The sequence below is a fragment of the Carya illinoinensis genome, chromosome 9 (genome assembly GCF_018687715.1).
Source record: "Carya illinoinensis cultivar Pawnee chromosome 9, C.illinoinensisPawnee_v1, whole genome shotgun sequence".
NCBI classification, from domain to species: Eukaryota; Viridiplantae; Streptophyta; class Magnoliopsida; order Fagales; family Juglandaceae; genus Carya; species Carya illinoinensis.
The window spans coordinates 17,935,865-17,945,436 of NC_056760.1; positions in this window are offsets into that span (position 1 = coordinate 17,935,865).

The window sequence follows — 9,572 nt, forward strand, 5'->3', positions numbered from 1 at the left end:
TGGAACCATTAATGTGAGAAAGGCATAACTGATATGTATTAACATTTAACTACCCAAAGCGTGCCTTGGGAGACTCAGAGTAGCCCCTGCACCATGCCTCATCGCGAACCTGGTGGATATGTGACAGCTTTAGCATTTATGGACCCCAATTTCTTCATCACCTTCTTGGAGGCCTTAAGAGACTCCCTCCTTTTCATGAAAGATTTTAAAATCTCCTCGAACCTCTCTTCTAACCATTTGAATGAACGTTTGGCAGAGTTGTATTGTTTGACTAACTCCGAGTTTGTGGCTTGAAGCCTTTCCAACTCCTCTAGCTGGCGGATGAACGACTATTGGAGGTTGTCTCTCGCCTCAGATAGGAGGGCGGCTTTGTGAAAATGTAAGACGACTTCCTCCTAGGACCTCTCCAGATTGGCCTCATACTAGATCATGTGGCGACGCAGGTTAGTGAAAGAGTCGTCTAACTTCTTTTTGTGATTCCTCTCCAGTTTGGTGTGGCATATGGTCAAACACAACAAAGATCGGAGCTCCCGGTTCTTAGCCTCTAGCTTCTGCTGGCCATCCACGATAAATGTCACCAGCTGCTTCACACCCTATCATGGGAAACCTTAGTCAGAATTGTAAGGAAGATGCTAAAAAGACTTCAAGAATAAGGAAGCAAGCTATGAAGTAATGTTATGTGGTTGACCTTTAGGAAGAACTCCTGTAGACCTTGGGTTATTGCATGGACCTGGCCAGAGCGCAATCCTTTTGGCTCCTAGCCACGGGACGACCCTCAACCACAATCCCTTCACCCATTGTAGCCCCTAGGCCCATAATAACCACAATAGGAGGAATCGAGGAAGTATCAAAAAACCCCCTCTGATGCCAATGCTTCCTCGCCCACGGTAACCCTGGTGTCAAACCCCACTATCGTGGGATCGACACCCATCGCATCGACCATGATCTCCTTGGCCCACGACATGGCTCGCACAATCTCCTCTTTAATCTCGATGTCGTCACCCAAAGTGGGCTCGTGATGGCAGGTGATAGGAGAATCTGGGATAAACACCCAAGTGAAAAGATCCTTAACCCCGAATGGACGTTCCTCGGGCAAGGAAGGGGGAGCGGCCTACAAAGAACATACCCTAGGCACAGAGGCAGACACCCCTTTAGCCCCAATGCCGACAGAATTAGACGCACCCAGTGATTCGTGGGAAGGGTGATCTCAGGAGGCACCAAGAAATAGTGCGTCGGGTGAAGCCTCGAGGAGCTATCGATGCCCGGCGAGGTAAGAGAATGAGTGTTCAAGGCCACCCCTGATCGATTCGGACTAGCTGTGAAGAGAGTGGGCCAATCCACCCTGACCCTGGGGGATTGTGGGCCGTGTGGCTTAGCCCGGCTGCATGGAAACCACCTCCCTCTTTGGTGGAAGCGGCGCGGGTCACCGAATAGATACCCACTAGAGGTTTTCCAGTGAGGGCGAGTAATGTTTTCATCGGAATCCAGCTCGACCAACGTGCTCCTCTTAGGTTTCTTCCCTTTCCCTTTGACTGGTGGGCTAGGGGAACACTTGCGCCCTTGATGACCGACTTGCTCCATCGAAATGGAGTGTTCCGTATAGTGTACCCAAGCGTGAGGAGGTAAGTATCATCGCAAGCTATCATTGGATAGTAAGGCATTCATAAGAACTTTGGTCTGGTGGACGGCCACCTAAGCACATACAACCTCAAGGCGTTGAACCTCTTAGGGGGTCGTTGGGGTCTTTACGATCTTATCTTCTTGCACGACCCCCTAATTGGCCTAAATGAGGAATTTCTACCAAATGACCTGCCCAGCGGGGTATTTAATTTGTCACCTGACACAAAGAAGTAGTGCTTAGACCACGAGGATCGTTTATCATACTGCGGCTCCAAGTGAGCCAAGGCCTGAATAGAATGGAAGTTGCAAGTGTTCCCGCCTTTCTTCAAAATATTATGGGTGAGGAAAAATTCTCGGCTGGTAAGGTGCACCTCCAGTCTGCCCTTGCCTCCTCCAAGGTGCATCACCAGAGATGCAACAGCTCACAAGAATCCTCCACGTGTTAGGATGAAGCTGGGTCGGAGCCACGTCTACAAGGTCTAGCATGTCTAACAGGGTGGCAAAACGATAGCTAAAGAGCATGGCTGGATACAACACGACCTTGAATGCATATCCCTCAGGGTCCACGGCACCCTCGTCTGGTGGTGGCACCTCGAAGTTAACGATGCTTGGCACATTGTACTCCTTCCTCAGCGACTCGAGTTCACTAGGAGTCATTATTGACTCCCACGAGTAGCCCTCTTATCTCTGAGCCGTCATAGGAGTCTCTATAAACTCTACCTCAGCAAAGTTTTGAGGGATATTCGAGAGCTTGGCATGTTTAGCTTAGAGCATTTCGGGGTAGCACGAGTAGGGTTCTTGGGAGCCATGAGTGGGTCAGGAAGAAGGGAGAAACAAGCACAGAAAGCTTCAGAAAGGAAATGGGCTGAAGGCACTCAGTCAATGCAAGAAGAAATTGAGGGATAACCTACCACCTAGGGAGGAGGCTTATATAAGCCTGAAGGGACGGTTTGTGTCCTAGGATCATGGGAACATATGCCATGCATGAAAAGTGTAAACTCGATGTGAATCCTATGATGCGAGCCCTATGAGGGAACGTGGCAGGGCTACCTTATGCCATTAATGTGGAAAAGACATAACGTACGTCATCAAGTACCTAAAGATAACCTTTGAAACGTGCCAATAAGGTGGGAGTGGGAACCATTGCGTTGCACGACGGGAGGCGAAAGGACTGGATAAAGACAAATCGCATCATGACACATGGAGAGAGCCAAGAAATGAGCACAGCTCTGATTCTGCAGTGGAGAGGCGTTAACAATCAACCACACGAGAGAACAAGGGGGCAAGGGCAAGGAGGAATTCTCATCGAATCAGTCTAGTAGGAATTGATGGGGTAACTGTAAAGCGGTTACCCCCATGGGGGTTTAAGGCCCAAGAATGTAGGAGCAAGTGTAAGAGGCCTAAGCTGAACAGATAAACCCCTGGCCTAATAGGAGAGGGACAAGAGGTACCCAAGTTCTTCTACTATATCGCTTGACCCCGAAAGGTTCAAATTGGTGGGCAGACTGTAAAGGAGGAATATCCATAAGCCTTTGACAATAGGTAAAGAGGGAAGGGTGACTCGATGTATCACACTTGCGACAGATGGACAGAATTGAGGGTCACACTGCATTAAATGCACCAACTAGATAGCCACGCTGCATTAAATAAGCATGGTTGAAGAAACTATGGGGAGGACACCTCTCTTTGCCACAAAGCATGGGTGCCTGACCCTAGGTACCAGTTATAAAAATGACTCACAGGTATTGGGATGGGGTTAGACTCTCTAAACTCTCTTTACTCTTCGACACACTTCTCCAAAGGCAATACTGACTATAGCATCGGAGACTTTCCGGCCACCACTACAGCCACCTTCTCGCAGTGTTTTATTTGTATTCACAGGCCCAAGACAAAAGACCCAAACTGCTGAGGGTGTAGTCGAAAGGTGTATAAAAAATGATGTTAATAGGTGGGTTTGGTCTAATCCGGTTCAATCGATTTTTTTGTTTTTTTTTTACACCCCTAGTAGCAGCTTCGTTGTTGTATTTTTAAAAAAAAAATTTAAAAGATAAAAAATAATAGTATTATATTCTATCATATCTGCATCTAGATCCAGATCTAGTTCAAGTGGGCAACTCGGTCAACTAGGTTTAGGTCTGTCATAATGGGTCACGTCAACCAGGTTTGAGTCAGATGGTCAGATGCATCAGGGTCAACAGTCAAATAGGTTGGGGTCAACCCATGGGTTGTGGGTAGTGGGTGCAAGACTTGATTCGGACCAATGAACTTAAACCCAAAAGGGTTAAGTGCTCGGCCCAACTATGGGCCATATTATATTTGCAAGCCCCCCCCCCCCCCCCCCAAAAAAAAAACACCCTAAAAAAAAAAGGCTCAAGTCTCAAGCTCAACTTAATACCTTAATGAAATGCTGGATTCAAATTTTGGCTAGCCCAAGCCTTACACGAAGGCTTAAGTCCAATTTCCATTAAGGAATAAACCCTACCTGACTCAAAGGAGCCATGACCCAGTTTCTAAAATGCATATAGGCCTATATTTACAAATATGGAATAATATAGGCTTACTTACATTATGGTACATGTTTACATGCATTTCTCTAATACTTGTACATTGTTTACATGCATAAACAATATATGATGGACAAAATTAACGATTCTGATTTGGTTATCCTGTCATGAAACAAATCATGATGAATAATTGGCTTTTTTATTGTTTATAAATGGTTATTAAAAAGAGGAAAGAAAAACTTGTAAATTCATTATGGGGATATTTATGGGTGCATACTTATTGTGTATGCATAATAAATTTATGTGCTATCCTCAGCTTTTGGGAATCATGTTTGAAATGAAAATCATGTTATCATTATGGGGATATTTATGGTACATACTTCTTGTGTATGCATAATAAATTTTTGTATTATCCTCAGTTTTTGGCAATTATGCTTGAAATGAAAATTATATTTTCATTATGAGGATATCTATGGGTGAATATTTCTTGTGTATGCCTAATAAATTTTGGTGCTATCGTCAACTTTTGGGAATCATGTTTGAGATGAAAATCATATTTTCATTATGGGGATATTTATGGGTGCATATCTCTAATGTATGCATAATAAATTTAGTGTAACCCTCTACCTTTTACAATCTTTCTATGCCTCTATAATATTCTTCCATCGAGATGTTGAGCGGAATCAATTAGGATGATTGGTATGAGTCTCTCACTATCAATTTCGTTATCAGGAACTTGGATTTAGTTTTGAGTGTGGATGTGCTTGCTCGACTCACTGAGGAAAGTTCTTATGTGGAACAATTTTTGTATGAGCATTGTGAACATTCTAATAGAACTTGCCTTAGTATCATGAGATATACTAGATGACTTTCAAATGAATAATAAGGAACATATGATGTGCAAATTAAATAAGTCATTTTATAGGCTTAAACATCAAGACAGTGGTACTTGAAGTTTGATGAGATTGTCACCTTTTGTGTTATTAAAGAGAATGTTGTTGATCAAAATATATATTTGAAGCTCAGTGAGAGTATATATGTTTTTTCTCGTGTTGTACATAGATGATATCATATTCGCAAAAAATGACAATGAGCTCTTATTTGAGACAAAGCATATGTTGTTTTCTCACTTTCACATTAAGGTTTATATAGCTTATTAAACTATGAAGGCATAGTATATTGCTTGTTATGAGACTACTTGCCAAACTATATAATTTCATAATTTTATCTCAGACCTTGGTATTCTGAATACCATTATGAGACCCTTGAAGATATTTTGTGATAATTCCACAATAGTTTTCTTCTCTTGAAATACTAGGAGCTCTTCAATCCAAGTATATTGACATTAAATATTTATTTGTTAGAGAGAAAGTGGTAGTCTCATATTTGTGTTGAGCACATTTCCACTGAACAAATGTTGATTGATCCACTAAAAAAAAAGGTTTAGGTTAAAAGATATTCAGAAGCATGTGATGAATATGTGTTTTTTTGAACCTTTTGTTGTATTTAGTTATTATGAGTTTTATATATACGTGCGAATTGTGAATTTTGGCTATGTTGCCATATGTTATTGTGTGCACATTTTGTTTATGGCATTAATATAGCTGTAATACAAGATATTCAAATTTAGTCTTGTTGGGCTTCTTATGAAAGTGAATGTTAGCCACTTTTTCATATTATTTCTCCACTATACTTGTATCTCACCTATCTAAGTCACCTGGTTGTGAGCACTAGTTAAACTTCATACGTCCTGTAGGTGTATGACTAGCATAACTAAATGCTTGCAAACACATTTTAGACTTGTTATGTTATGAAGATGCTTGGTTGGTTTTCACTTTGTGATTGAATAATTTATGTTATCCAAGTGGAAGATTATTGTATTTATTATGAACTAGAATAGATCTTATATTGGTCTTGGGCTCATAATGGGATGGAGCAAAATATTAATACATGAGAAAACCCCTTCTCTCACCATATATATAATAGAGTTAGCCCATTGTATTGTATTATTATCTGTTGTAGTTAAGGCTTAGAGAGAAGTTTTTCCTCTCTCAAGATTCAGCCATCCTTACCATGAAAATGTAGATGTGGTTCTTCAACTGATTGAGGTTAATCTCTTAACCCTTAACTTGATTTTCTAAACATATTCAAATGCCTCAAATTTAGAATATTACACATTGATTTATAAAGTTCAAAGTATAAACTAGTGTGCACACATCTTGTGCAATATTGCCCCAACCAAGATCATGTTGGGATGCATACCCCTTATCACAATCCTTTAATGCTAATTAGACAACAATGTAAGTGTGAGTGCATCCGCTGACATGGCAAGAAAAATTGTTTTGGGCTTTGCTAGGGTTTTTTCGTGGTTTGTTCGTATGGCTGCTATCGGGGGTCTCCAAGGCCCTTTGACATCAGCGGAGAGGCTTAGGATGCTTGCTAATTTGGTTTCACACTCTCCTCAGGCCATCCCTGAGGTCATTATTCCTTTTCGGCAATAAAAAATGGTAGAAGGTGAAGTTTACATTCAATTCTATAAGGAGGAATTGGAAAAATTGGCTGAACCTTTCAGATTGGCTATTGTGTTGAAGTTTTTGAGACAATGACCCTCACTAGACAGGATTCATGGTTTCATCCATGGACGTTGGAGTTTGTCACACCAACCAGTGGTGTTTGCTATGCGAAAACTTCATAATGTTTTTGTTTGATTTTTTATGGTGTTGGGTATCGACTCTTTCAATGGACGACAAATTCTAATGAAGAATCGGAACCAGCCTTGTTCTTGGTTTGGATTATGCTCCTCGGTTGGCTGCTAAATTTTTATCATGAAGCTTTTTTTAAAAACATTACAGTGCTGATTGGTGTATATCTAAGAAGGGATAATGCTACACATTGTGCGACAAGGATTGATAGTGCTAGGGTTTGTGTTTTAATGAATATTTCTCAGGAACCAATTCAGTCTTTTTGGATTGGCACACCAAAGAACCCAATGAGTCTTTATCAAAAGGTTGTCTACAAAACTTTGCTAGCTTTTTGTTCCTTTTGTAAGTTGCAAGGACACAACTTGTATGTAAAGCGTCCAAGAAGGTAGTATAAGATGAGAAGAACAAAACTGTGCCTAAGTCGAATCGTGTTTGGGTTTCTAAAAATACTAGGATTTTTGGAAATATTGAGGCGGGCCTTGTTGGCCACGAGGAATGTGTTTCTGAGGAACCTATGCTTGCGCCAGTTTCATCTAGAGAAATAAAATATTTGATTCAACCTGATGCCGGGGGTGTGATGGTAAGGAATTCTGAGTCCGACAAAGAGCCTGCCAATGTGCAAGATGTGCATGGTGAGACAAATCTGTTGATTCTAGGTACGTCGACTACGAATGGCTATTTGCTGGATGGGGAATCTCGTGGGACCTAGGCTAAAGTTGATACCATTTGTTTGCCTTCAGTTACTAGATGGAACAGGTGTGGAGTTGGTGCTGGGTCATTCTATGCAGGGTTTGTCGAGGATTTGTTCGGTGCCACCGTGTTCGGAGAATGGTGAATTGATAGAGGAGGATTTGCAGGTGGTTGTGTTTGGTGGGGGTGAGGATTTTGTGGGTTTGAAATCTGATGGCAAGGCGGGGCTTCCCCATTTAGGGAAGGATCGTGATGGATCTTCGGATTCAGAAATTATGACAAAGGGTGTGACTAGCAAAGAGTTTTAAGCAATTCATCTAGGGCTCCTAGCAAGCCTTGTCGGTTGAACTTATGATTAGTAAAATTATGTTTTGGAATGTTCGAGGGCTTGGCACCTTGAAAAAACGACTTCAGTCGTTGCTGAAGTTTCACAAACCAAAGATTCTGGTTGTGGTGGAACCTTTTCATGCTTATTGTCATTTAGATTATTGGAAACAAGTTTTCATTTTGATGCATGCTTTTTGAATGCTGATCAGTCAGGGAAGCTATGGGTCTTTTGGGATGCGTAGATTCATGTTAGTATTATAGGTTCTTCTGATCGGAAGATTACACTTTTAATTAATTCTTTAGTGGTGGTATCAGTGGTTTATGCAAAATGTTTATACTTGGATCGCCGAACTTTGTGGTTTGAGCTTCTTGAGTTCAGCACTTTAAATTTTCCGTATGTTGTAATTGGGGACTTTAATGTTATTCGTGATGATGGAGAGAGAAGGTGAGGCCATCCGAGGTTGTCTTGTGTAATGGTGGATTTTTTCACTTTCATTGATGATGGGGGTCTGGTAGAGGTTCCATTTGGTGGGAATAAATTTTCATGTTGTAGTGGTTAGGGTGGGATGGTGAGAAGTTGGGCTAGGCTTGATAGGCTTGATAGAGCCTCGGTGTTCTTCTGATCATGCTCCGATGATTCTGGGATTGACAGATCTATTTTTAAGGTATGGGTTGAGCTCCTTTAAGTTCCAACAAATGTGGACCATGCATGAGGATTTTTGGAGATGTGTTTCTAATTCTTGGCATGGGAGTGTAGGCAGTTCGGATTTATGGAAACTTGCTCATAAATTGAAAAGACTCAAAGTGGTGCTTCGTAGTTGGAATAAGGAGGCTTTTGGTTGAACATGAGAGCATATAAAAGAGCTAGAGGCACATGTGGAGGAAGGGGAAGCTCATCTTCAGGATGGTTTCAAAGAAGTTGAAGTTGATGTTGTGGCTTCCAGAATTGAGTTAGTTGCTTGATTAGAAAGGGAGGAATCTTGTCTTGCTCAACAAGTCAAGAATAATTTGGTTGCCCATGGTGCGATAACTTCTTCATTCTTGAAAACTCTATAGGTTTGAAAAAATAATGTGGTTCAAGAAATGAATTTGAGTGATGGTCGAGTGTTATCTTCTTCAAAAGCTATACATGACACCGCAACTTTGTATTTTGAAGAATTCCTTCAAGATGATCTTGGTAGCTCACTTCCCAATTTATCGGATTTAATTCATGTTGAGGTGGTGGATGCAGAAAATCAGATTCTATGTGGTGTTGCTTTAGTAGACGAAATTAAAGAAGCTCTATTCTCTATTCTAGTGGATACTAGTCTTGGGTCCGATGGGTTCAGATTTGGTTTTTACTAACATTGCTGGGATTTGGTGCAATCTGATTTGATTGAGGCAGAATGTGATTTCTTCAGGGGTCCTCTCCCCATTTTTTATACTTCTTCATTTATTGTCTTAATTCCAAAAGTGTTGAACCCATCCTTCAAAAAATTTCGACCTATAAACCTTCATTTTGTGATGTACAAAATATGCTTTAAAATATTGGTGGCTCAATTAACCTTAGTATTTAGTTGTCTTATTTCTCTAGAGTAAGGTGCTTTCCTCCCTGGTCGAAGTATTTTTGATAACATAAGCCTCACTCAAGAGTTAGTTCATGATTTAAATAAGCTAGTTCCCGATCAATCCCCTCTCTCTCTTAGAAAGATGGGGTATTTTCTCTCTATTGTTCTCTGAACATAGAGGT